General features: G+C 47.8%; 1 protein-coding gene across 6 annotated transcripts in view; it reads left to right on the top strand.

Moving 5' to 3' along the window:
* The window catches only part of SDK2 (sidekick cell adhesion molecule 2), a 446,383-nt gene that overhangs the window by 175,656 nt on the left and 245,044 nt on the right, over window positions 1–25,683 (top strand). Inside the window, exon 1 of one of the 6 annotated variants that reach the window (XM_053295773.1) lies at window positions 20,000–20,081. The exons of the other annotated variants lie outside the window; for them this stretch is intronic. The gene's annotated coding sequence lies outside the window, so the exon portion shown is untranslated. Of the gene's footprint in view, window positions 1–19,999; window positions 20,082–25,683 lie in introns of those variants that run through there. 6 annotated transcript variants of the gene reach the window in all.

The following is a 25,683-nucleotide window of genomic DNA, read 5'->3' on the forward strand; positions in this document are numbered from 1 at the left end:
ACTGTACCCTCTCAGGCTGCAATTGGTACCTATTTGAATGTTCCCCCCATCCCCTCATCTTTTTAAAATGCCTGCATCTTCAAAATCTAGCACATGGGGGAGAAAGGATCTAGCCCAGGTTGCATAAATTGCTATCAAAGTACCACCTCACAACTCTACCATCTACCTCATTCTGCTACATGAGTAGACCAGGCCTCCGTTTGGGCTGACTAGGGAGTTGTTAGTATGCTGGACACAACCTGTTTTAGAACTCCATATACAAATGAAGCCACCTAATGGAGCAGTGAGGAAATGACTTGACTAGCAAGCCGGAGGTTGCTGGTTCGAACCCCCCACTGGACTGTGGGAAACACTGACAAATAAATCAGGCAGCAGCAATATAGGAAGATGCTAAAAGGCATCCAATCTCATACTGCATGGGAGGAGGCAATGGTAAACCCCTCCTGTATTCTACCAAAGACAAACACAGGGCTCTGTGGTCGCCAGGAGTCGACACCAAATCGACAGCACACTTTACCTTTACTTTACACATAGACATACTTCTGTATTTTAAGTGCATATGTGCAGAAATACCTCTACCAAGTGGGCATGCACACGTGTTTCTGTGTGTGCGTGACTGGTGTGTCTACAGCTCTGTGCATGCATGCATGCTATCCCCCACCATGCTATTTTGGCAGAACCAACTACCTTCCAGCCCCCGAGGAAGAAAGCTTGTTTCATCCTTTCAGCATTCTGAAGATTCCCCGCTAATGCTCTAAAAGGACAGGGCTTGGACCTGTTCTCCAGTTGATGAAAGCAGTGGGGAAGATTTTGGCAGCCTTCTAGGGGCCAGGGGTGCGTGTAGTTGTGAAGCTGGGAGCCCAGCCAAAGGAGGCCGTGTCTGGGAAGCTGGGTTCATACATGCTCTAGCCAAGTGAGCTATATTTAGCAAAAGGAAAATCTTGCTTCAGAGAGAGAGAGAGAGAGAGCAGCAGCAGCAGCAGCAGAGCAAGGAAGCAAATTCTGCAGGGCCTGGCGGGGAAGAATAGCTGTGCAGCTATTCTGAGTTATGGTGACCAGCCACTTGAAGTTCCACAGTGGGCAACAGAGAATAATTCAGCAAATGGGGCATTGTCCATACATTGTCTGAACTAGCAATGCTCCACTTCAGACTTGATGCTCATTTTTAAAATCTGGTTTTGCCTGATTATCATGGCTGATGCCAAGAGGGCTAAAATTTTGAGCGAAACTTGGTAAGGTTTAGGCAGCAAGGAATTTAACCGAGGAGATAGGAATTAGCCTACTATAGAGTGATGGAATTTATGGTATGAAACATACACACAAAGTTCTTGTTCACTTTCCCCTTCAATCCTGGTCACTTCCAGGCAGAGGATTTTTTGGTGCAATGTATTCCAGTAGAATAACCAGCCCAACACTCACAAGCTCCAGGGAGGTTCTGCGAATCTTCACTATTCCAAGCAACAGACGAGAGGATAAACACAGGAAACACACTTCAAATGATCCCGTGCCCCAGCAACAACACCCTCACTGCACAGGATACACAACTCTATAGCCAATTGTCTTGTTGGCTAGAAATTGGGTGCAGTCTTCCATACTGGACTGCTAACGGTGACTGAAGCTGTTCCTGGAGTGTCCCCACTCAAGTCCCCTCCACAAAAATTTTCCCAATAAAGTCATTAAAATCTCCAGGATTGCTTTCAATGGCTAACTGGAGGTTGATGCCGGAAACTCCAGGGCAATCCTGGGGGGTAAGTGAGAATTTATGTTTCTGGCCCTGGATCTTTGGGAAGTCGGACCCCCTCTCATTTATCTTTAAATGTCATGTTTCTATCCTTTTTTGTTGTATTTGTCCTGCTTGTTCTCATCAGGGGCGGATTAAGCCTTTTGCTGCCTGTAGGTGGCCAAAGATTTGCCGCCCCTACCACCACAGCTGCGTGGCCTTTCCTACCCCATCCTGCCATGCAGTGGCAGTTTTTAGAAGAAAAAAGGGGGAACTTTCCCCATGCCCCCAAAGAGGGGCAGCAAAATTTGAGGAGCAGCAAAATTCACCGCTCCTCAAATTTTGCCACCGTAGGCAAGTGCCTACTTTGTCTCTCAAATCTACCACTGGTTCTCATAACAGAAACTTCATCTCATACACTTCAGTGACTGTATGAAGTATAATCAAGAGAGAGCCCTGCAAATCACACTTTCTGAAGTGGTGGAAGAAATTGCAAGGGTATGATATTGCTGTGTTTGTTGTGACAATTGCCAACGTGTCTCCTTCCCAGCATTCCTTGCTACGGATACTTTATCTTTAGAAGTCCGGAAAGTTGCCTCTCTTCACAGCACACAGTGGTGTCCTATCCAGATCTCAGTTAATGGCATAGGCCAGAGGCTCTTTACAAATGGGCTCTGACACATGGTGAGCAGCTTGAGCGGAGCAGCCTTTGAAGCAGTGGCCTCTGTAATGTTATGGTCAAATACGCCCAACTGGCATGAAACCATCAGAAATGGGAGGGCACAAGATTTGGACAAGTACGTATATCTACCCACAGCCTGTTTACCCAGATGCACACTCTCCCCCTTCAGGGATGGAGAGTCATGCCTCGAAATATGTTGCACAAATGAATAATAAAAACAAAAGAAAATGACCCTCTTTATGGAAACTCATTTTATGAATAAAACAATTATTCTGGTAATTGAAAAAATGTGTCGTTAAATTAAATGCAGTGGTTCCTATTAAAATTTTAGTGGGTTTCTTTTCTTTTCTTTTCTTTTTTAAATTCCCCTCCCCGCTGCTGCTGGCAGTGAAGGGTTGGTAATTATAGCGGAGGGTTTCGTTTTCTCTTTATTGTTTTTTAATCTCTCTCCGTGCCGTGCAGCTCCAATGATATTTTGATGTCAGGGAGATTTAGAACAATATCCCTGATGGGGGGAAGGGGAGGGAGAAGGTTGGGAGGAGGAGTAGCAAGGAAAACAGCTGTTCCTTCTCTTGGCTTGAGTGTGCTGGGGCAGAGTGTGACATTTGGGTCTGTCATGGGTGTGCAAATCCACACACCCGTGGTTTTAAGACACTCTGGGCAAAGTCCAGCCATAGAGGAGCCTTTAAAAACCCCATCCAAAATGTTGGGATGCTTTAAGCATGCACTCAGCTATTTCTCTCCCTTTTGATGGACTCAAAGGTACGTTAACTTTAGACTCTCTAACCCTGTTCAGACATTGAGGTGGTTCCCACGATTGGTGGGACCCGCCTCGGCAGGGTTAGCGGGGAGAGCGGGCTTAGCCGCTCTCCTCGCAGACAACCCAGCAGTCTGCTCCGGGCGGCTCTACAGGCCTCCCACATGACTGCCGGCTCCCTTACAGTGCTGGGGGGATCGGGGGCTCCAGCATGCCCTGTGCGAGTGCTCAGGGCATGCTGGAGAGACCCCTGAGCCGGGAGGCTACTTTTAAGCCTCCCGGTTGGGGGGTCTACCCGTGAGTTGCCACGGCAACGCACGATCGTAGAGCCCAGGTTAGCGGAGCGCTAACCTGGGCTTAGGGGTGACCCGCTTAAGAACCACCAGGCTTGCAGCTGAGCCCGGTGGTTCTCACGATGGGAGAAAATTGAGCTAGCTCTGCTAGCCCGATTTTCTCCCATCATGTGAATAGCCTCATTTTATTGTCTGTACAAACATTCAGATGTCTGTACCAACATATATGTGTGTACATACCTTTTTGTGAATGACTGTACCTGCATTCATTTAAAAAGTGATCCTGGGTACAGGCCCCTCAAATGCATGGTACAGACAAATACTAGTTGCAGAGCCGCAGTGGGAGGTGAGGGAGCATGCCTTCATCTCCTGGTTGTGGGGCTTCTCAAGGGACCTGGTGAGCCACGGTGTGAAACAGGGTGCTGGACTAGATAGGCCTTATCTCTGATCCAGTATGGCTGTTCTTATATTCTTAAAATGTATTGCTTTGGCTGTGTTCAAAATAATGTTTGAATGACTGTGTCTGTGTACAGATCTGCAGCTGTGTATGCTGTGTGCAGATTATACAAGAGTTCAACATAACATATTAATGGAGCTGTTATGTGTCCTTTGTTTTACATTTCTTTTTCAAAATGGCAGCTGTAGAAAGAGATCATATTAAATCTAGAATCCTTAAGCTTTGGGATAATTCTGCATCGCCATTTGTTATGGTCAGGCAGGTTAACTCCTCGTTAGGCCGCAGAAATGGGAGGGCAGGGGGAGGTGTCATGAGCTCAGACTCCCAATAATCAGCTCCATACCTGACCTGCTTCATCAGCACTGTTCCATGGCAAGCCTGGCAGGCAGAGATCTTCAGAAGCAGCATGTGGGCTGCAGTACCAGCCTGCCTGGACATTCAGTCAGTTGACCCTAAAGGGCAGTCTCTGGTCACCAAGCCCTTTTAAGCCCTAGCTCGTACTTTAGTCTGAGCAATTTGTCTCTTGTGTGAGGATGCTGCCCACTAGTCTTGAGTGCTGCTCTAGAACTTGAATCTTGGCTGCTTTGACTATGTACCTGCTTTTGGATGCTCTGATTTTTGCCTTGCAACGTGACCCCTGTCTGTTTTGGACCATGCCCCTGATGCCTCTGGCCCACCTGGATTGAATGTCAGCTCCTACCCTCTAATCTCCTGGAGCCTGGCCCTTGTTGAGGTTGACACTCCCACTTTCAGGCAAAAGTTGGAAGCAAGTGGATGTGAGCACTGGAGGAGAATGGGTGGTCCAGTTGTGGATGGATGAGGAGTTTTTGACAGAGGAAAAGGGGCTGAGGCAGAGTACTGGGTAGGAGCAGTGGCTATGCTGGAGGTTGGAGATGGAACAAGAAGTGGGGAGATGTGAGGCAATGGGTGTCAGGGCATGTTAAGTTGGCCAGGCTGAAATCCAGAGATGCTGCCTATCCTTTTTAAAAAAAATGGAAGCAACAGCACTGTACACTTGTAGCAAGCAAGACTCCAGCCTTCCCTCACAACAGGAAGAAGAAAAGGGCTGGTTTGGATTATTTGTCCAACCAGCCCTGTCTACCATGTAATGAGGGCCATAAACTCACACACCCCTCCCCCTTTCTCAGAGTGTCATTCCACACCACATAATCTGGGGCAGGGGGCAAACTGTTCAAACCACCACCACCCCTCGTGCCATAATTTAAAAGTAGTATTTAAATTGTGTGTGAGGGGCAGTTTGGACTGCCCATCCCTCATGTAATTCTGAGGTGATGGTGGGATGGATGTGGATGTATGGACACAGTGTGAATGTCCATGCCCCTCTCTACATGATTCATCATTCAGCAGGGCTAATCAGGTGTATCATCAAATTCTGCCCAGGGCGAGCAATTAAGGGAACACTAGTGCAGTGTTCTAAGAATTATGGGAAGTGTAGTAAAAAACATCTGGGAATCGCTGTTCCAGAGAATACTGGACTGGTGGAGGAATGACAAGGGAGGTACAGCCATTGCAACCTCTCCTGTTGCCTCAGAACTTTTAAAGGCATAGGCAGGATCTGTGAGTACATTGGGAAATGTTTGCAAGCACCAAAGTATCTCCTGTTGCTTCTTTCTGAGAATGTAGGAAAAGAGATGTAGGAAATCCCAGTGCTAAACTAGGATGAGTTGAACCGCTCGTTCTGGTTTAGCACTGGGCTTTCTTCCATCCCTAAACGATTGTCAGCATTCTTGTTTTGCCAAGGAAGGAAAAATGCAAGGGGCTTTAGTACAGGGTTGCACAACTTCATCCCTCCAGCTGTAGTTGGACTACAACTCCTGGTGCCCCTGGTGGCGCAGTGGTAAAACTGCGTGGTAAAACTGCCCCTGGTGGCGCAGTGGTAAAACTGCCGCCCTGTAACCAGAAGGTTGCAAGTTTGATCCTGACCAGGGGCTCAAGGTTGACTCAGCCTTCCATCCTTCCGAGGTCGGTAAAATGAGTACCCAGAATGTTGGGGGGCAATATGCTAAATCATTGTAAACCGCTTAGAGAGCTTCCAGCTATAGAGCGGTATATAAATGTAAGTGCTATTGCTAACTCTCATCATCCCTGACTGTTGGCCAGTGTGACTGGAGATTCTGAGGAGGTTCTGAGAGTTGTCATCCAATAATATCTGGAGGGCTGAAGTTGTACGGCCCTGCTTTAGAAGATGATCCTATGGCAACACCAGCCTCAGGAAAGAATGGAGGTAGAGTCTTATTCAGGGCATATGTCCCAAAGGGCTTCAACACACACTGACATGGAACCTGTGTGACTACATGAGGATGAAGGTGCTTGGCTCTATGTGGGTGTGCCAAGACAAGAGATGCTTACATAGCTCAGGTGCATTGAAGGGACTGAAGCACTTTGCCAAGTGTTCAGGCCCAGCACAAGTTACATGAAGCAAATTACTCAAGGATGTACATAGGAGGTACCCAAGGGCTCTAAATGGATGAATTTGCCTCCATTGGCTCCTAAAGCAAATTGCATGTTCTCCCCCCTCCCCTGTAGAATTACAGGCAAACAAAGCGTTCTATACAAGTGGGAGACATCTCAGCTTTTAGCTGGTTCCCCCATGTGTGTGTTTAATGGTGTATAAATAGCACACAGGCTTTTAGGCAAACTTCAGGCTGGCTCTTCCCTTTGGGGATCAACTTTCTAATACTAGTTGTCTGGTTCTTTCTCCTCCTCCTCCCCCTCCTCCTCCTCCTCCTCCTCCAGTGCCCCTGGAATGCTCTCCGGTGGTGGAAGTGGGATTGACATTCTTGGCTGGAACACCTGGTTCAACGCTGCTGATGCTGGCAATTTTATTATGAGCATTCACAGTTTATGGCTTTGGCCTCAATCAAATGCTACACTCAGTTCTCCTGTTAACAAAGAACTAATGGCACAGTCCCCTCCCCTTGCACATAAGAGGAAACCTCCATAGGGCACTTTTGAGCCTCTTTCTTCCATTCCATTCCATACCAGCCCTCAACTGCACGAAACATGCCTGGTTATTACCTTCAATGGGAGTCTGATCTGCATCTCCATAGTGAGATTCAGTGGTTCTCCTTTCCCCCAGAGTTGAACATGCCGGCTGCTCATTCTCTGAGCATGAGTGGTCTGCATCACAGGACCCTGGGAAGGAGCAGAATTTCCATGGCAGGTATGGAAACAAATGGCCAGGTAAACTCAATGGAAGGCATGGAAACTAATGGCCAGGTAAGTTGCCGCGCTCTTTCAACCCATATGTGCCCAACAGCAGGCCAGTGGGGGAGAGCAAAGAGGGAAGTGATCGTTGGTGTCCTTTCTGGGTCACCTCTCCTACACTCAGCTGTCTGCCCTCAGAGGGAGATGGAACATCTGACGTAATTTTACCTAGGGTTGAGCTGAAATTTGGGACACTTTTCACAACTGAGAAAAGCATGCACCCTTTTGACAGTTTGGGGAAGGGAGTCTCAAAGGTGATTGGAAATGTTCACAGAGTGCAACAGGGACATTTTTGTGTCCATTTCCCTTTGCACTCCCTTTACACTTTAGAGTGCATGTTTGGCACTCTGAATTAGAGTGAAGGCAATGCATTGGCTTAGCTGGTCTGCAGTGATGTCAGCATGTCCACACACAGCCAAATCTTATTGGCCACATAACTGTGTGATATAAGTGTGCTTGCAATGTGATTCTCGATTGGCCATGCTCATCTGGGGAAGCTGCAGTTGTTAGGCAGGGCGGGGGGATGGCACCACAACCGCAGCAACAGAGAGTGAAAACAAGTGCTACCAACAGCAGTGGGGGAAAAGATACAGTTCAGGGATTGTTTAGAGAACTTTCCACACCTCCCAAAAGCCCCCTTTCACCTTGAAAATGTTCACCCTTGAAAATTCAATTAAGTCCTAATTTTACCTCCATTAGTTAGGTACAAGCTGAAAGTGTGACTGTATCAGAATGATAACAGTTTTGTGGGGGGATTGTTTAAGCTATATACATGATATGGGGTGGGGGAAAATGAGGATTAACATTTCATTCTCCCCAAGCCATTGTTCTAGAGTGTCAAAACAACATATGAAAACTGCCATACAGGGTCAGATCAATAGTCAAACAAATCCTGGCCTGTCTCTGCGACGGGCAAGCATATACAAGACACGAGAAATCGCTGTGCATAATTGTGCAGTAAACTGATCATGCAGAAAGGCCCAGATCTGCCTTACTTATTTTGGGGGTTTTCAAATGTTGCAGGTGTCTATTCAGGGATATCCTGAAATGAGTTGGTAAGATTAAACGACTGAACCCGCTTTCCCTGTCCGAGGAACGGCTGTTCCCTGGCTCACCCAGATGTCTGCGGTTCAACTCCCAGGCGGTCTGTGAATTAGGCAGGGCTGCAGCCTATTAGTACATGTTTGGCAAGGATGAGCTGGAGGCTCTCCATGGGTCTTTAGTGTCGTTTCCACCATAACGTTTCCCAGCTGTTGCACTGCACTCTTCTTGGTTAAAGAGGTTTCAGGCCCGTGGCTCCACAGTGCTGGTGAATGTTTTACACACTTCAAGCCAGACTCGTCAGGAGCTGCTGGACCGCTTGGCTGGACTGATAGGGAGCTCCATCCTTTTCTGCATCACACACGCACGGCACAGCTTCCTGCTCTGTTCAGTCTCTTCTCAGAGATACAGCGAATGGAGAGGGAGGGAAGTCAGGACATCCCCCAGTCAGGCCGTATCTGGCAATGTATCTGTTTAAAATAACCTGGTCTTGGTTGGCTGTGGGCCTGAACATCAATGAGAAATGCTCAAGGAAGCTTTGCAGAAACAAGAACAGATCTTGTGTGCCCGGGGCTCTGCTGGAGCCATGAGCTTGGCTGCACTCCGCTCAGCCAGAACCTTGGCCTTTTCTCCCACCACACGCGTGATCTCAGAGCAGAGCAGTTCCCTGCCTGCACGAGCAGTGTGGTCTGGCCTTGTTACCCAAGAGAACATCTGCTGGATTGTAGCTAGCTATGAAACACACAGAGAAACCCATCTTGCCACAGCCTCCTGCAGACTGCAGAGCACTGCCCAGCTGCAGGGCTTTTTTGCCTCAACTCCTTCGAAAGCAAGGATGCTGCAAACCTCTGCCTTCAAGGAACCTTCCCACGTTTAACGCCGAGGAGCCCTTATGCATTGTGGAATGTGTTAGGGTACAGATTTCACACAGAGCGCTGGATAGGCCTGTTGGGTCTCATTAGTGGTCTGAGTGGATTGAAAGTGTGCTCTTGAATACAACCAACACCCTCCAGCAGTCGTGCATTGCAGGGGACAGTCTTTAGTGGTGGCTAACAAGCTATCTTTCACGGCAGCTGGTCTACTATGACTGAGTTTCTCACCTGCTAAGATTTGAAAACTGCAAATGAAGACTGAGGCAAGCTGCAGTTTGCCAAAACTGGCTTCAACACTCGGTGTTTGCTAAACACTGAGCAAATTCTACATTGAATAAAAGAGAACACAACGTGCAACTTTGATCCGATTGCTTTTTTCCTAAGCGTTTGTCTGTGAATTTGGGGTTGCTTGTATCTAGATTCTTCTAATTCCTGCCCTCTTTCTGTACATTCTTTCTGTGAATTCTGCTTATGTTTTCAAGATTTCTTTCCCACGACTTTGAATGCTTGGAACAAGTTGCAAAATTAGCACTCTATTGTGCTTGGCCTATAGCTTTTCTCGTGTCTCCTGTACTCTGTGAAGTTGGCCTGTCCATTCATAGCATTGATATTTAACATAGTTCACAGATTTCTGATGAATTCACTGAGGAGGCTGGTGAAGTCTGGTTGCATTCTGTGGAGGAATGTTGGTTCAGTTTGCTACTTGGAGTAGTTAGGCTTCATCCTGTTGGCTTATTTACAGCCAACCAAGCTGCTGACTCAGAGACTGTACATTTCCACTTGTTCTCTTCCCAGTAGTCCCAACATCCAATTGGTGCCTTTTGATATTGAAAACAGAAGAGTAGTCCCAGGGGTGTAGAGAGGGGAGAGGTGGCCCGTGGTTGCCCCTCTCTCCAGCAGCCCCTCTGAGTGAAGGGGGGAAGAAAACAGGGAGCTAGTGAAGAAAACAGGGAGGGGTGGACCTGGGGGACCTCAGGAGCTGGGTGGGGTGGGTTCCTTGAACCCATTCACTCAGTTATAGCTATACTCCTGAGTAGTCCCCATTTTGTTTGGATTAATATCCACAGTTGTACGGGAAAGGCAGTGGCCACATCCACACATAAACCAGAGTTTAAGGGGACAGAGGTTGCCACATCTGCATGTCCAAATGCAGGAAATTCTGGTTCCACAAGTCAAGCGACCTGAGGTCTTTTTTAAACTCCCATTTGAAGTTGTAGTGAGTTTCGTCACCCCAACCAAGGTTCAACGCAGCCTGAGTTACATCTGCAGGCTACGTTCCCTGGGACCAGAGTTGAGGGAGGAATCTCCTCCCTCGTTCCGGCCATGATTGGCTGTGTGGGCTGTCCTCCATGCAAGAAGGAAGCCGGCACAATCAATTCCCCCTCCTCTCTGCAGTATCCCTGACTGCAAGCTCCCTGCTCCCTGTTACATCCAATTTCAGATGGGAATGCAAGGGTAGGTGTAGAGAGGAACCATGGGTCCATTGAACCCGTGGTTCTGCATTATGTGCAAACGGGGCGTATATTGCAAACGGTTATGTGCAAACGGTTTCTCAGGTGAAGATGGTGGCCAGGAGCGCTTTTTATCAGCTTCGGCTGATATGTCAGCAACGTCCATTTCTAGAGGTGAATGGCCTTAAAACAGTGGTACAGATGCTGGCAGCCTCCAGGCTTGACTACTGTAATGCGCTCTATGTGGGGCTGCCTCTGTACATAGTCTGGAAACTACAATTGGTACAGAATGCGGCAGCCAGACTGGTCTCTGGGACAACACGAAGGGACCACATAACACCGTTTCTAAAAGAACTGCACTGGCTGCCGATAGGTTTGCGAGTGAAATACAAAGTGCTGGTTATTACCTATAAAGCCCTTAACCGCTTGGGTCCAGGCTATTTGAGAGAGTGCCTCCTTTGCCATAATCCTTGACACCTGTTACGATCTTCTGGAGAGGTCCGGTTACAGTTGCCACCCAGTGGTCCCTCTAATTTTTTTCATCTCTGTGCAGAATGAGTTTTGTTCTGGGCAGCAGTATCAAGGCACTGTGTGTGCACCTGCATTCAGAGTGGGGCCTTCCTAATTCAACCTGAGCGGGATCTAAAATTAACTGAGCAGACATCAGAAAACCTGTGAGCGCAGGCCCATGCACATGCCTTAGAGAAACAGTGTTGCCACCGGCTCGTTTAGTGGCGACCCGGGACCAGGCTTTCTCTGTGGCTGCACCAGGGCTTTGGAATAAGCTTCCTGCTGAAATAAGAGAATCTCCTTCTCTGTTTGTTTTCAGGAAGACCCTCAAGACACTCCTGTTCTCTCAGGCTTTTAATTAGAATTAACTTTAATAATTTTAAAAACTTGTTTTAATAGTTTTATTATATTGTTTTTATTGTCATATATTGTAATTTGTGATTTTTAAATATTTTAAATTTTGTACACCACCTAGAGATATGCATATGCATAAAAATATGATAAATAAATAAAATAAATAAATATTATAAGGAAACTGATATATTTTAGAAAAATCAAGGGATGCTATTACTGTCTTTAAGCAGGTTTTAAAATATTGTTTTGCGACTTAAATAAGAAAAGCCCATGATCTCTATTGGAAACATTCAGTGTTTAATGGTTCCAAATAATATTTCCGATGATCTTAGGAAATTTCCAACTAAAAAGCTGGGAAGTCTCAATGACATTGTGTTCCTGTGGAATCTAAGGGCCTAGTAGTTGGTCAGTGTGATGGCTCCCATATCCTTTGGGTGGGAGTGTAACGGGAAAGTGCAGAGAAAGGAACACTGGACACTATGCCCATTGAATGGGAAGGAGCAAGTGTGTGCAACTCCTCACCACTCTCCCGGCATGTACAGATGGGGATGGAATGTCCAGATGCCATCTCAACAGATGGTTGATTTACTATGTGTTGAGCTGGCCTTCAGATGTTCTATCCGCCACCTGTACATGAGGAAAGATAGGTGGGCAGGGAGGAGCTGCATGCACTCACTCACATACCTGTCGTGGACTGGCATAGTGATCCAGCCCACTGTGAAGCTGCATCCAGTATTGACGGGCTTTCACTGAGATGGCCCTAGTTGCTAACCTCTCTTTGTTCATTCAGCACAGAGACACATTTGCAAAACTCTCAAGTCAGGCAAAAGCCGGAGCTGATAGAACTAAACTGTTGTGAGGACTTTCCTGGCAACAGGGTGTTTGGAAAGGAGTGTGTGTGTGTGTGTTTGTGTGATTTTAAAACTCTGGTCTACAAGTCACCACCATGGAGAATGACTACGACTATGACTCTTCAATCAAAGTTTTTGAAGCGGTTTACATAGAAAAATTAATGCATAAATAAGAGGGGGCCCTGTCCCCAAAGGGCTCACAATCTAAAAAGATACACAAGGTAGACACCAGCAACAGCCACTGGAGGGATACTGTGCTGGAGTGGGATAGGGCCAGATGCTCTCCCCCTGCTAAATGTAAGAGAATCGCCACTTTAAAGGTGTCCCTTTGCTCTGTTAGCAGGGTAACTGAATGCAGGGGTAAATGAAGGCAGATTGTCCTTCTGAACTAGCACGTGACCTTTCAACTGCTTATTCATATTTCTATCCCTCTCACAACTATATATAGCGCTGCCTTTCCGTGCCATTCGTTCCTCTTGCCTTACCTGGGGCAAATAATCCTTTCTGGGTGAGTAGCATGCCAGACACACCACTCAAACCACCTTTTGACACACATAGGTATGCGCTAACTAGCAAGCTGAGTTGGAGGGGGATAGACAGCTAATTTCTTTGTTTTCCCAAGCTTGTGTTCAGGATCAGTTGGTGCATACATATATTTAATTGTTGTGTATTCCATCGGCTGGCCATACAAATGTGCCTCAGAAGGTAGTTACAAGGTCAACAGTAGGCAGCAGGCAATTGTAATTTCCTGATTATCTGTATGTCATTAATCTTAGCATGCCACACATCTCCCCCAGTAGCCACAGCAGCTTCCCGGCACAGGAAGCTGCTGTGGCTACTGGAAATGCATGGAATAAGGCCCCCTTTACATAAATCCTGACTGTTATGGGAACAGTAATCCCTGCTGAAAAGGGGGTCCGGGGTATGCCCTTTCACAGTCCAAGTTCCCTCAGGCTGCTTGACTGGCAGCCAAGGCTTGCTTCCGTATTGAAGTGTTCACAGGCAGAGAGACATGGAGATGGAGATTTCAAATGGTCCCAATAAACATGGTCAGTTTTTTCAGGGGACTTCAGAGGAGAGGAAACAAAGACCTGCCTTTTCTTATGGACACAGATACATCCCACGATATCATGAAATCACATGACATGTCACAAATTAAAATTGTGTGTGAGAGCTTGCAGGAAATAACTGCAAGAAGTAAAAACTTCCTGGGAGTTATTTGTATATGGCTTCATGCTGTGGGGTAAATGTTGAGCGAAGCCACTTCGAATCACACGGCATTAAGGGAAGCAGCCCCTCCCCTCTGCTCTCGGGTTTTGTTTTGATGCAAGTTCACATGGCATGCCTCTGTGTTTCCTTCTAGCCAATGGGGTGGGGGGAGAGAGAGCGAGAGAGAGAGCGCGCTTTCTAAAGAGCTATATCTGCATTTCTAAAGAGGGTATCCCTCTTATGCTAATGATTTGACATTAGTGCCTCTCCCTATTTGCTCCAGCATTTTCAGAAAAAGTAGCTTAAAACCAGCATTTTAAAAACCCCAAAATACACCTAGATAAGCTAGAATTCACAAGACAAAGCCCGATTTGTGTGTGGAGTGAGTCCAAGGATCTCGAAGGGACTTTGGGGTAAGTTTGACTGGTGTGTGAACGCACACACTCTCTTCCAAAGGAGATTCGGGGTAACAGCCCTGTCTGTAAAGCCTCCAAGTGAGTTTGACTGAAACTCTAGCCTCCTATAAGTGTTTCAGCAAGCAAGACCAGAATTTCCTGGCTTTTAGGTCTGATTCAGATTCAGGACAATCGGGTCAAGAAATCACAGGCCATCCATATAATATGAACATATAACACAGGGAGATACGTCCAGATCCATTTCTGGTCCCTTCATTTCCCCATCTCTTTTCCACACACGGCATAGGCCATTTGTGAACCTTGCTTGCGTGAATAACCCTAATCTGTCTTTTGATACGACTGACTATTTCCCACCAAGTCTCTCTTTTTTGTGTGCCATACTTGCAGCAGATTCAGTGGCGTTTTAGCAGATCTTAAGAAACCTTTCTCACAGATTTGGCAGTTGTTGCTCTTCTTGTAACATGTTGCAGTGATGGCAGCTCCTGAGGTGTTACCAGAAGGAGCTGAAGCAAGGAGTTCTTCGCGGTTTTCCAAGACAAAGACTGTGCTAACAGATATTTTGGCTTGGGGCGGGTGTGTTTCATGAAATCTTGTGGGGCTTACCTCTACCACTAGAGGGAGAGGAGTAGCCCTACAATCTCATGGCAACCAAGAGGCATTGCCGGAGCAGGGAGAGAGTGCCAATAAAGAGCCCTGTGTGACCAAGCACAGGCCCTCGAGCCGGGCAGAAGGGAAGACTGCAACCTGTCTGGTTTTTTATTCTAGTCAATAGGCTGGTTTTGATGCTAGTTTTTAACCAGCCTATATCCTAGCAGGCCTCCTTGATCTCTACTCCTCGATTCCTCTTTTAAACTCCTATTAATCAGAACCATTGCATTCATTGTGAAGAATGAGGCAGTAGAATGAGGTGATGGGACTTTACACTACAGCTCTAAAGACTGCAAAAAGCTCCTTGCATCCCACCTGGCATATTGGGAGGATGGGCTGTTGATTTATTTGAAATAGTTGCAACCCACCTCTCATTCACAAGGATTCTGAGACGCCTAACAATATAACATATAACAAAAGATACAAACAACAAACAACTACAGCTCAGTCAGTAGCGAGCATCACACCCTGTTAAAACCTAACAAAAAAACCAGTATTTTCTTTTACCTTTTAAAAAAAAAAATCAGAGGAAGCCTAGTGGATGGGCAAATAAAAGGAGTTCTGGAGAGGAAGTGCCGTGATGAAAACTGGATTGAAATAGCGATTGTCTTTGAGATTATTATTAATAACAAAAGCTTCTGCTTTGTTAATATTATATGCATGCAGCTTATAAGGGTGTCATCTGCTTTAAGCTCCCTATCCGAATGGAAAAGTGGAATATAAAAAGTAAATAAAATTTAAAGAAATGTGACCCAGTGGTACAGCTAGGTAATTTGGGGTCTCTTTTTTGGATCACCACATCTCTGCCACAGGATGGGGTGATGGCCACTAGCTTGGATGGCTTTGAAAGGCACTGACTGGCTCGGTGTTTTCGAGCCTTGCCATCTGGGGAGCCTGCCAGCTGCCTGAGCCTCGCTGCCTGCCTCGTCCTTGCTCACGCGTGGCTCTGGCTCGCCCACCTGCGGGCTGGTGATGCATGCGGCTGTTCTTGCTGGTCTTGTGCCAGAAGCAGCATGCAGCAGCATAGGAAGGGACACAGGGCATGGCAGGTCAGATTCAGAAGTGAGGCATGCCACGTAGGTGTGCTGCTACTGAGTCAGAGAGTCTGTGCTGGACTCGGCTGACTCATGCTTGGCTTCAGCTGGCCTCGGCTGCGATGCAGGAGCCAGGAAGCAATCAGTTCAGGTGCGCTGGGATAGGGCTGCAGTCAATGAGTTGTGCTCAACCACTTGCTCAGCCTGGGACAGCCCTCCTCTAGGAGAGTGGTGGTGTAGCTCAGCAGTACAATGCTGAATGATTGGGCGGGGGCAGAGATACCAGGGGCCGTGGCGGATCTGGACCTGCGCCCTGAAGTCTGGGGGTAATGGCACTTCTGATGCTACCATCCCTCCTGCAGTTTGCAGTGATACAGACCAGAATTCTACCACCTCCTTCTGCATACAGTGTAGATTGCCTCAGTGGGTCTCCTTGTGAATGCTGTGCTGCTATGATTCCAGCCGTTCAAAGATAATATGAGCAGAGGCTCTGTGTTTTTAAATTGCCTAGAGATGCAAGTCGAGGTGTATATAAATCAGGGCTGCTCAACTTCGGCTCACCTGCAGATGTTGGCCTACAACTCCCATAATTCCTGTCTGTTGGCCACTGTGGCTGGGAATTATGGGAGTTGTAGTCCAAAAACAGCTGGGGGGCCTAAGTTGAGCAGGTCTGATATAAATGCATCAAACAGACAAACAAACTTTGCCTCTTGGAATGATTTGCCTCTTGGAATGAGATGGTAAAATAGCCCTGAATCATCCATTCAGGTGGACAGCACTCCACGAAGCTACTTGGTAGAACTTTGCAAAGTGAGCTGAGAAAAATGATAGTCCTGCTAGCCAGTGGCTGTTAGCCCTGTAAGGAGTCAGATTGCAGAGAGAACACGAAATCGCCACCCAGACCTGTAGGGTAAGAGCTAATGCTAGAGCTAGCAGACCTCCCATGCGTGGAGTGGGAGAGGAGAGCTGGTCCGGTGGTAGTAAGCATGACTTGTCTCCTTAGCTAAGCAGGGTCTGCTCTGGTTGCATGTGAATGGGAGACTAGAAGTGTGAGCAGTGTAAGATATTCCCCTTAGGGGATGGAGCTGCTCTGGGAAGAGCAGAAGGTTCCAACTTCCCTCCCTGGCATTTCCAATATAGGGCCGAAAGAGACTCCTGCCTACAACCTTGGAGAAGCTGCTGCCAGTCTGTGTAGACAATACTGGGCTAGATGGACCTATGGTCTGACTCGGTAGAAGGCAGCTTCCTATCTTCCTATCTTCCAGTGGCCTGGGACAGGAGCTGTTGCAGCATTAGGACATCCTTTTAGGATGTTAGAGGTGAATTTCCTCTAACTTTGTCATGGTTATTGTCAGACAGCACAGAATTCTGAGCAGCCACCAGAGGGCGCTTCCTTTCTAGCCTGTAATGAGAGGGAGGGAGGGAGGGAGGCTAGATCTTGGCTTCCTCAACTGTGGTTTGGGGTACTCTGGTGGGTCTGTGAGACACCTGCTGCAGGGGGATGTGTGAATGATGGGATTATGAGAATGATTAATTGCTCCTGGAAAACAAGCAGCTTCCTACCCCGTAGATCCTGAAAAACAATCTGCAAGCAGCAGCTGGTCAAAGGAGTATCTCACCTCTTGCCTTTTGTGGTAATACCTAGAGCAGCCAAGAGAGCCCCAAGGCCAGGCTGTGGAGTAGAGTGCTGTAGGGTTACTGAGAGGTGGGTCTGTCCCTGCTAAGATAGTAAAGATGATTGATTCACCCTGATCCACAGATTCTTGTGTGCAGCAGTGGGGACGTGCCCCACACTCACTTGCCAAACGGTTGGTGCTGCATGTGATGGGGCCAGAAATTGGAGTAACTATAGACGGACCGACTGCCCAACAGCACTGAGGGCATCACTGACTGGCCAAGGGCAGCACCAACTGCCCAACAGGACGTTTTCCCCTTTCTCTCCCTTTCTGGAGGGAGAGAAAGGGGGAAATGTCCTCTCAGCAGCCCGGACCATGCCCCTTTGCTTGTGACATCATGCACAAAGGGGGTGGGGCCTGGGCTGCCGAGAGCCCGAGCGCGCTCTCAGCTCGTCATTCCCGGACATTTTCCCCTTGGAAAAACATCCCATTGGGCAGTTGTGCTGCCGGAAATAACGAGCGGAGAGTCCGCCCGGGCTCTTGGCAGTCTGGGTGTGGGAGGGGGGAGTTCACTCTGGGCTCCTCTGGAGCCCAAGCCATGGGGCTTCAGTGGCCTTTTTCATTGGCGGCCCAGGTTCTTTGAACCCGTTCGCACAATAGTGGCTACGCCCCTGTCCGCATGGCACCAACACGCACATGACATCCACATTTTTGCAGAGTCAGCAACACCACACAGATGGCGCCCGTGCATATGTGGACACCAAGTGCATGCTGGTGCCGCACAGGGATTATTAGGAGGCACAACGCCCCAGCAGGAAGCTGCACAGGGCAGTGAAGAGCAAGTAAGGGCCTGCTCTCCTCTTTCTTAACGCTCCCGGGTCCCTCTCCCGAACTGTGCTCATCATTGATGCAAAGTGGAACTCAGCACAGCCGAGTAGAACAGAAGGAAGCCTCGCTTTTATTCAAAGGCAGCAGGAGGGGAAAATGTCATCGGAAAGCCCCTCTGTTTGCCACCCAGCTCTGAGGCTGGTCTCTAGAGTTCAGACACTGTGAGAGAGAAGTTTTTCCCGACCTGTTCAAAGCTGTTTCTCCCACGCGCATCTGCACAGAGTTTCAGCTAATGGATTCACAGCTGCCCCCTGACCCTATGCGGAGCAGACAGCTTTCCAGCCATGAAGAGCTCCCCAGTGCCAGCCAGGATTTAGCATGAAAGCGTGGATGAGCAGCCTGGGGTGAGCCGTTGGCTGCAGAGGATCCCTCAATTATCGCCGCCATACGGCACCCAAGCCCCTCCAATCTCCTCCAGCAAACAATGCCTTGATGGATTTGCATTTGCAGCCAATGCACCGCTACCACTTTAAATTACCCTGCTTCATCCCCAGCCTCCCTCTCACACTGCGCCAGCCTCTGGCATCATATTGCCAGCTTGTGTGTGTGTGCATGCATGTGCGTACCAGGAAAATTAGGGCTGGTGGAGGGGAGGCTTGTTTACCAGGTGGGGTTGAGAGGCCTGGCAGAGCTGAATGCAGGCCCAAAGCAGGGAAGCAAGAGCTTGGATTTGAATGGCAGCTGGGGTCCGTGAAAACCGCTGCTGGAATACTGCAGCAATGGCGGGACTAAAGACTGGGATGGAGAAGGCAGAGATAGCAAGTGCATTGTAGATTGGAACTGTAGAACAGGGAAGCTGAGAATGCAGGGAACCCATAGGCATGTTCCGACGAGGAAGGGGAAGCAATCTATGCATGCTTACAGTAGCTGTGTGAATGTTAGGTGTCTGTTTAAATGTCATTTTTTCATATTTAAGTCAACTTGGGTTGACTTTTTCACCAAGTTTAGCCTCCTTAAAGAACTCTTGTGAAAACATCCTTGTCCCATTCTTGCTCAACATCGTTGCCAAGATTTTTCAAGATGCAGTAAATCTGCAACCTAGGCATGTATCAAAGCATTCATAAGGCCAGTGGATGGCAAAATGTACACATTTGTTGCGGGGGGGGGGGCGGACTTGTGTCCACTTCAACACGCACGTTCTGGTTATCTGCTCCCTAGACTATCTTCCATTAATGTACTGGACACTCTTGATTTGTATGCTGCTGAGAGAGAGCGGGGTGGGTGGGTAGGTAAGGTAGGTAGGTTTTGTACTGCCCTCTCAGGGCTTTGGAACTCTTCCCCATGAGCTTCCATTGAGCCCCCTCGTTTGTGGCATTGCATAACAGGAAGAGAAAAAAGTGATTCTGTTTTGTTCTGTTTTTGGAAAGTAGCCCTGCTATGTGTTTTCATGCTTTCTGTTTTTATATTAATGTTTAGTCTATGGTTTTAAGCTATTTTGTTGGCTGTTCTGAATGCCGTGTTGCGAGCAGCTGCTGAAAAGCACTTTAGAAATCCTAGACAAGCAAAGACATGATAGATCTTGTCCTCCTGTCTTCTCTCCCTGCCTCTCCAGCCCATCCTTGAGGTCCACTTTCCTTGCCCACACTGCCCTACCATCCGTCTTTCGCCATCCGGGGGCTTGTTCTGATGGAGTGGTGGAAACGCCTTCCTTGGATGTGTGTATCCATTAGAGGTGGCTGAGCTGTAAGAAATCTTGCCATTGCAAGGGAGTGGGTTAGATGACCCTTGAGGGCCCTTGTAATTTGTGTGGGTTTCTCCCCCCTCCTTGGCTTCCTGCCCTGTACAGGCAGCTCATGGTGTTTCCTAGCAGCTGCTGTGAGTTGCAATCAGCTCAGTAAGCTCGGGAGGGATTGCTGTACGCAGCTGTCAGCCACTGGAGCTACTCGGCTAACTTTTGCACCCAGCAGCTGTGCTGGGATTAAATAAACCACAAAGATATTGATACCGATTTAGCATATGTGGCAAAGGAGGGAGTGGAAAGGTAGGGGGGCACATTCATTTCTCAGAAGGTGAGGTGGAGCCAATATCAAGGACAGGGGAGTTCGACCAACCTTGTAAGTCCCCCAGTCTTAACCTTTTCCAACTTAACTCTTATTGATTTCATATTGTGTTTCCCCTGTGCAAACTGGTTCACAGTTCTCAGTGTCCTAATTTTGTTGATTTTAAAATCATGACAAACATTTGCCATTATCCTGAGGAAATAATCAGCACAGCAGTATTCACAGGGCACATCCCAAGATTTAGCAGTATGTGGCTGGCAGGAAAGGGCCATCTTCAGTTAAAGGGAATGCTTGGGGTGAATTCTCTTTCCCAGGAGGTCTATACAGAGCCATGTTAATCATGAACACTTTTGGGGAATATAAACTGTGGAACTTTAGTGAAATTAGTAGAAATTTAAGAAAATCAGAATGCTTCACAGAACCCCAGCCTGACTCATAACTCTGACCGGAGACAGAGAATCGTTTTTTTCTGGAGATGAAAGTGGGACATAGGAACATAGGAAGCTGCCATATACTGAGTCAGACCATTGGTCCATCTAGTTCAGTATTGTCTACTCTACACAGACTGGCAGCAGCTTCTCCAAGGCTGCAGGCAGGAGTCTCTCTCAGCCCTATCTTGGAGATGCCAAGGGGGAAACTTGGAACCTAGATGCTCTGCCTCTTCCCAAAGCGGCTCCACCCCTTAAGGGGAATATCTTACAGTGCTCAAACATATGGAGGCTCTCCACATGAGCAGTGTGGAGAGCCAAGGAAGGTTTGGCGGGGAGGGCAGGCTTGGCCCGCTCTCCCCGCACACGAGCACGCCACCCTCCCTGGGCAGCCGGATCAGCCGCCCTCACAATTACTGGCTCTGTCATGGAGCCGGTTGGGGTAGTGGGAATTGGAGGGCGCCCAGCCCCCGGAAGTCCCTGCATGCCCCACACGAGTGTGTGGGGCATTCTGGGGGGACCCCCAACACCAGGGGGCTTGTTGTAGCCTCCTGGCCGGAGGTCTACTCATGTATTGGCACGGTAGCATGCAGCAGTGGCACATGATCACCACAACGGGGTTAGCGGAGCACTCGCTCTGCTAACCTTGTTTTAGGGGAGGCAGCGCGTAGGGAAAGCTGGAGAGACCCCTGAGCTGGGAGGCTGCTTTTCAGTCTCCCGGTTGGGGGTCTACTTGTGAGTTGCTGCGGTGCGGAGCCACGCCGTGGTAACTCATGATTGGAAAGCCCGGGTTAGCGGAGCACTTGCTCCGCTAACCTGGACTTAGGGGAGGGCTTCTTAAGCGGGTGACCCGCTTTGACTGAACCGGGTTCGGCTGCGAGCCCAGTGAGTCTCACGATCGGTGGGAAGCGGGCTAAGTACCTTTAGCCCGCTTTCCACTGTTCGCCAGAATAGCTTCAGGGTGTGTGACACTGTTGATTCTTTTGGACCTCTGGGCAGCTATTGATACCATCGACCATGGTATCCTTCTGGAGCAACTGAAGGGGCTGGGAGTTGGAGGCACTGCTTTGCAGTAGTTCCACTCCTGCATCTCGAGTAGGTTCCAGATGGTGTCACTTGGAGATTGTTGCTCTGTTGTATGGAGTCCTGCAAGGCTCATACTGTCTCCAATGCTTTTTAACATCTACATGAAACTGTTGGGAGAGATCATCAGGGGACATGGTGCATGGTGTTATCTGATGACGCTCAAATCTGTGTATGCTGATGACACCCAAATCTATTTCTCCTTGTCAACGTCATCAGGAAATGGCCTAACTTCCCTAAATGCCAGCCTGGAGGCAGTAATGGGATGGATGAGGGAGAACAAACTGAGGCTGAATCCAAGCAAGATGGAAGTACTCATTCTGGGAAGTTGGAACTTAGGAAGTGGCTTAGATCTGCCTGTTCTGGATGGGGTTACACTCCCCCTGAAAGATCAGGTACGTAGCTTGGGAGTGCTTCTGGACCCAAACCTCTCCCTGGTCTCTCAGGTTGAGGAAGTGGCCAGGAGGGCTTTCTATCCGCTTCAGCTGATATGCCAGCTACATCCATTTCTGGAGATAAATGGCCTTAAAACAGTGGCGCATATGCTGGTAACATGATTATCGCAATGCGCCCTACGCTGGGCTGCTTCTGTACATAGTCTGGAAACTGCAGCTGGTACGGAATGCAGCAGCCAGGTTGGTCTCTGGGGTTGCCTGAAGAAACCATATTACAACCCATTTAAAAATTATTACATTGGCTGCCCTGCCAGTGCCAATAAGTTTCCGGGTGAAAAGCAAAGTTCTGGTTATAAAGCCCTGAATGGCTTGGGTCCAAAGTATTTAAAAGAATGCCACCTTCTTCATGAACCCCGCCACCTATTAAGAGCATCTGGGGAGGTCCGGTTGCGGCTGCCACCAGCTCGGTTAGTGGCAACTCAAAACCAAGCCTTTTCTAGGGTTCTCCAGGGACTTTGGAACACACTTGTTAATGAAATTAGAGCCTCCCCTACACCGGATGTTTTAAAGGAGGACCTGAAAAGGTACCTGTTTAGTCAGGCTTTTTGTTTATGGTTATAATATTTTAGGTTTTAGAGTTTTGTCTGCATTTTAAACTGTTGTAATTGTGTTAATGTTTTAATTATTGTGTTTTTAGATTGCGAACCACCCAGAGACTTGTGTATGGTGTGGTATAAAATGTGTTTAGATAGATAGATAGATAGATAGATAGAATATACTGTCTTCACCTCCTCCCTTCCTCCCTGCCTTCCAATTCTTTGCACTGTGTAAGTAAACATTTTATAAAATCCCAACCTAACACTTATTCCAGAATTCAAACAGTATCTCTCATCGCTTGCACAAATGTATTGCTTGCTAATGGGCATCTCTCCTTCCTTCCATCCCTGCCTACTTCCAACACATTGGCTATTGGGAATTATCTATCGCTAACAAATTGCCCCTAGGATGTCTTTTTAAGGGTACATATGGCCAAATCAATACTTTGCGCCATGAGCAAGAAAAGATGCATGAGGCCACATCAGCGTACATTGGTTGCAATTTGCTACGGACATACTGGACCTAGCGGGATTGGGGCTCGTGGTAGCTGCTGGTCTGATCTACAGAGGCACCGATTTCTAGAAGGCAGTAAAAGCATGTAGAACTTAGCTTAGTGTTGCGGTGCTACCATGCTGAAAATTGCATCTGTTTTTGAAGAGCAGTAAAATGCCTCACTTCATCGTCTCCTGCTACAAAAATAAGTTCAGATAAAAAGGAGACGTTTGCTGGGGGGATGGCGGGGTGGTGGTCTTTATTATTAACAAGCAAGTGCAATAGGAGGCATGAAAGGATTGGTAAAATGCATTTGAAAGAGACTGAAAAAGAGTCATAGGCTGCATTTGCACATCATGCGAAAACACAGGTCCAGTGGACCTGCAGTTCCCCTCCCCACACCCCCACTCTCCTATCTGGGAGAGCAGACTCTCTGCCATCAGTGAGACTGTAGAGAGGAGGGGTAACTGGCTGTGTGAGCTTCCTTCTTGCTTGAAGGACAGCCCGCACAGCCAATCACGGAGGGAGAGAGGCTCCAATCCAGCCAAATGCAGCCTCCAGTGCCGCATTTGGATGCAATGGATGCTCTGTGGACTCTTGGTTTTGAGCAGCAAAATTCACTACAAACTGAGGGTTCAAACTGGAGTCTCCAGAGTGAAACCTCAGATCGCTGAAGGGATGGGACTGAAATAGCTTGTGTTCGGATGTAACAGTAAGGAAACCTCAGATTCCTGCAACTCCAGTTCCCTGTTATATGCGAATGTGGCCATAGGGTCCGTCTTGTTGATGAGGCCAAACCATGGCCATGTACACATCTCTGGTGGTGGTGGGGAAATAACCCAGGAATTCCTCAACACCTAGAACATTGGAATGTGCGTAGAAGCACTGGAATGATCAGATACAAATGGTTTGCAATCAGTGCAGCACAACCACCACTACTACACCAGACAGAAGCACGGTAAGGTACTGTACACATGTTTCCTGTAAGCATATTAAGTTACCCACCTATCTGTCCCCCCCCACCAACCTTTCTCAGAGCCATCATCCTCCTCCAGTCATTTCCAGCCTGTTGCTCTATATGCATCTCAGCCAAGAAAATTGGAACAGGAGAACTGGATAAAATTGCTGTAAATTGTTACACAGATCAGGAAAAAGTAAAAGAGGCTAGAACGCTACTGACTGTAAAGCTTGCTAATGTATAGGCTGGTTAGGGTAGGGGATGCCTCCTACTCTAGTTCGGGAGCCATTTGCCAATCATTTGTGAGTTAAAATCATGGTCGGAGGCACTGTCAGTGCTAGGAAGCGGCTGGATCAGAGGGTTCCATCCTACCCAGAAGCTATACCCAGGTCTTTAATTATGTAGGAGGATAAGCCCTCTTATCCAGCTTCCGATTAGCACACGATCGCTGCCAGTACCTCCAACTTTGCTTTTAACGGAAGATGATTGGCAAGCGGGAGCACACACAACTCCCACACTTGAGTAGGCAATCATAATCATAATCTTGAGAACAGCCCTTATATGTTACTGATCCAAAGGCTTACTATGTAGATCTTGGTGCTGTTCTGTCTCATGGCCTATGGCTAATACAATAAAGTTTCATCTGACTGTCACAATGGGCCTGCCAACTTCTAACTACTTGATTAGATTTAAATAAATGTACACATGGCCCTGTACATCTGATGCTTTCCTTCCACCATCACATCCCTGGCTTTTTCCTCATTCCATGTCCAGGGCTCTGCCAGGTTTCAGCAATGCCTATTCTCATTGGCCTCTTCTCCATCGTGTGAAAGAGGCACTTCCACTAATAGCCCTTCGTGATGTAGTAGTTAAGGGTGACAGACTATGGCTGAAGAGACCCAGGTTCCTCACTCAGCCATGAAATTCCATGTGGTGCCCATGGACCACTCATTCTCTCTCTGTCTGACCTACATCACCAGGCTGTCATGAGGATAACAGAGCAGAGGAGAAAAACACCTCTCAACTCCTAGGAGGAAGGGTGGCATCAAAATCAAACAAGTAAATCAATAATACACCTATCCTTAAATGTACCTTTTACTAGAACTGGTCCTCTGTGTGAGACACAGGAGGAGAGAGAGAGAAAGAGACTGATGGGTGAGTTGGTGTGCGATGGAACGGACGGATTTCTAATCCCCTTTTGATGGACTTTTGCTTTATCTGCCTTGTTAGCAGCCTTGTCCATTTGGCTGCCTGGCAGGGAATCCGCGTCAATTTTGCAGGCTTAGAAACTGCTGTCCCCTCTGTACAAAGGGATTTATTGGGAGGGGTGGAGACAGTCACTCATTCTCTCTCCCTCTCTCTTCCCTGACTCATTATAGGTGGTATTAGGTTCCATTACCCACTACCATCGTCATCCTTGGGCTGTCCCAATGCTCTCCTGGCCTATATAATGCTTCCCCCCTCCTCTAATGCATAGGACGAAGCACCAAATGCCTGTTATGTAAATAAAGCGACAAAGATTTTGATCCTATTAAGGGATATTAGTCCCTTCTAGTATTAAAAGGCTAGCAGGGACAAGAGGCGAGGGAGATGAGTCTCTCCATTATTTTTTCCTTGTTCTCCTTCCCCTTTTATGCCCCCCCCCCACCTTCCAACCAGATCCTCTTAGTATCTTCATGTCTCAGACAGCTTGATCTGGCAAT

Source organism: Hemicordylus capensis, chromosome 2, assembly GCF_027244095.1.
Source record: "Hemicordylus capensis ecotype Gifberg chromosome 2, rHemCap1.1.pri, whole genome shotgun sequence".
NCBI lineage: Eukaryota > Metazoa > Chordata > Lepidosauria > Squamata > Cordylidae > Hemicordylus > Hemicordylus capensis.